The 3231-nt window shown below is 40.5% G+C and overlaps 1 pseudogene; it reads left to right on the forward strand.

Annotated features, from left to right (window-relative positions):
• The first annotated feature begins 476 nt into the window (after positions 1-476).
• On the forward strand, positions 477-1640 carry LOC143660180 (ribonucleoside-diphosphate reductase subunit M2 pseudogene; annotated as a pseudogene).
• The last annotated feature ends 1591 nt before the right edge of the window (positions 1641-3231 follow it).

Consider the following 3231-nt stretch of genomic DNA (forward strand, 5'->3'; position numbering starts at 1 on the left):
CATGCTAAGCTAAAAGGTGAAACCCAGAGGTGTGCCCTGGAGCAGCTAAGTGAGGGCCCACAGGCACTTAGAGAGGAAACCACTGGAATCAGAAGCTGGAAGCAACAGAACCCGGAATGTGGTAGACACCAGCCACTTGCCTTCCCAGATCACCCTTCCTTGAGCCAAAGTATCTTTCTCTGGATGAGAAAGTTAGGACATAGTCTTAGAACTGTAAACTTGTAACTTATTAAATTCCTTTTTATAAAAGTTGTTCCATTTCTGGTATATTGCTTTCTGGCAGCATTAGCAAACTAATACAGTGACTCTGACCTAATTGAGGGAGCCTTTAAAAGAGGGTGATAGAGCAGGCCATGGTGGCTCAGCGGGCAGAGTTCTCACCTGCCATGCCCAGAAACCCAGGTTCGAGTCCTGGTGCCTGCCCACGCAAAAAAAAAGAGGGTGATAGTCGCCCACTCCCTTCTGCCACCGCTGTCATGCTCTCTATGTGCGTCCCACTTACCACCCTGGTGGACCAGCAGCAGCTCCAGCCCTCACTCCTGAAGGGGCTCAGCCTAACGGACAAGGAAAACATGCCTTTGGCTCTCAGTGGCACCCACGTTCTGGCCAGCAAGGCTGCCCGGAAGATCTTCCAGGAGTCCAGAGAGCCAGAAAAAAACTATAGTATCTGCCCCCAGTGTGAAGGATGAACCACTTCGGAGAAAAAATCCCTGCCATTCTGTCATCTTTCCTATAGAGTACCATGGTATTTGGCAGATGTATAAGAAAGCTGAGGCTTCCTTTTGGACGGCTGAGGAGGTGGATCTTTCCAAGGACATTTAGCACTGAGAAGCCCTGGAGCCTGAGGAGGGATATTTTATATCACATGTTCTGGCTTTCTTTGCAGCAAGTGATGGAATAGTAAATGAAAGCCTGGTGGAGCGATTTAGCCAGGAAGTTCAGATTACAGAAGCCTGTTGTTTCTATGGCTTCCAAATATCCATGGAAAACATACAACCTGAAATGTATAGTCTCCTTATTGATACTTACACCAAAGATTCCAAAGAAAGGGAATTTCTATTTAGTGCAACTGAAACAATGCCATGCATAAAGAAGAAGGCAGACAGGGCCTTGCGTTGGACTGGGGACAAAGACGCTACCTATGGAGAAGGTGTCATAGCCTTTGCAGCAGTAGAAGGAATCTTCTTTCCTGGCTCTTTTGCATCCATCTCTTGAGCCAGGAGATGCCTGGCCTCACATTTTCCAATGAACTTATTAGCAGAGATGAGGGTTTGCACTGCGACTTTGCCTGCCTCGTGTTCAAACACCTGCTTCACAAATCTTCAGAACAGAGAGTAAAAGCAATAATTATCAACACTATTAGGATAGAACCGGAGTTGCTTATGGAGGCCTTGCCTGTAAAGCTGATTGGAATGAATTGCACTTTAATGAAACAGCACATTGAATTTGTGGCAGACAGATTTATGCTAGAACTGGGTTTTAGCAAGGTTTTTAGAGTAGAGAATCCATTTGACTTTATGGAGAATATTTTGCTTGAAGGGATGATCAACTTCTTTGAAAAGAGAGTAGACGAATATCAGAGGATGGGAGTGATGTCAAGTTCAAAAGAGAATTCTTTTACCTTGGATGCTGACTTCTAAATGAACTGAGGATGTATTCTTATATTGCTGATTTTTTTTCTTTCTCAAAAAAAAAAATCAGGTATTTGAATCATATCAACCAGCTATACCACAAAGTAGCCCAATAGGAATATTTGATGGCATCTTCGAAACTGTGTAGCTACCTCAAAATTAGTCTTGTTAATAACACTAGTGGAGTTGCCTAGAAAGAGGATATCTAAGACACAAGGCTAATGGGATTTTTATGAAAGGTCTTGTCTGTGTTTGGTTTTTGCAAGCACGTTGGCTGTAGGTGACTTTGCTATAGATAACTGTACCCGCAGGAATCTTGGCTTTCAAGAGGGGAGACCCTCAAGCTAGTTGGATCCAGCAGGATTGAACATTCAGGTATTCCCACAAGACAGCTGGAAAATGTTATCCTCACTGCTTCAAAGCAGATTTTTTTAAGTTTACTTATGAGTTTGTATGTAAAACTGACACTTTACATGCAAATAAACATTGTACTGTTAAACTACAAGCCTAATATAGCTAGCTTCACTTTGTTAGCGTTTACACCAAAATGAAATGCAAAGTATTCAATCTACCACTTAATGGGAGCCAATCCAGAATTTACTAGGCGATTAAAGTTAAACCTGTATAGATTAAGCATGTTATTTCTAAGCTTTATTTTTTTCATAAATTGAAGTACCTTTATATTAATTTTAAAGTCATTTCTGTGCATACCTAGGTGTTATACAGTCGATGCCACATAGAAGACAAGTTGTGTGTTCTATCCTGTAGTACAGCTGTGCATGTTGAAGTAGAGTGTGCTGAGATAAGAGAAAAGAAGGTTTTAGTTTTTTTAAAGGTAATCTTTCAGGTGAAAACTTCTAATTTAAGTCATTGGGAATGGAGGCATTGCCTTGGCTGACTACTGGTGAGCTCAGTTAATAACTGCAAGGGGCTGTAACATTTGATTTCTCAAATGCATGCGTTTTCCCCACTTAATTGGTAGGAAATGATCCTCAAAAGGTCTTAGATGGGATCCGACATAATGCTGTAAATTTTTCAAATCATCTTCATATGAAATGACCTATACAAGATCTTATTATTCAGTAGTAAAGCCAAGACTGAAGTTGGGTCTCCTAAAAGTTGGGTGTGTTTTTTTAATTAGAAACTTTCTACATGTGGCCTTTGGATTATACCTGTAGTTTATACTTGTAAATAACCAGCCAGTATTTTCTTATAGTCATCATTGATTGATTAGACGTTGCTCAGTGCAATCACTTCTAACATTTACCTAAATCTGATGCCAACCTGATTACCTAAACAGAAAACCAGTGTTGCGTGAGCTATTAATATACGTTCCATTCAAAATTTTAATTTCAGAAGGAAGTATAAACTAATAGCTATACTTAATAAGGCTTGTGTTGTCAATCTACCTTTATGTTTCAAACAAAGAAGCCAAGACATAACATGGCAAACGAAACTCGATATACATTGACACTTTGGCAGCATTTGTCAGGTGATGGCATTGGCTGTTTGACTGTTTGACCTCTGCCCAGTCCTAGTTTTCTTCAATACTTATTATATAAACTGTCTAGTCAGTTTTCTTATTCCTGTAATATGGAAC

This window comes from Tamandua tetradactyla, chromosome 2 (genome assembly GCF_023851605.1).
Source record: "Tamandua tetradactyla isolate mTamTet1 chromosome 2, mTamTet1.pri, whole genome shotgun sequence".
NCBI classification, from domain to species: Eukaryota; Metazoa; Chordata; class Mammalia; order Pilosa; family Myrmecophagidae; genus Tamandua; species Tamandua tetradactyla.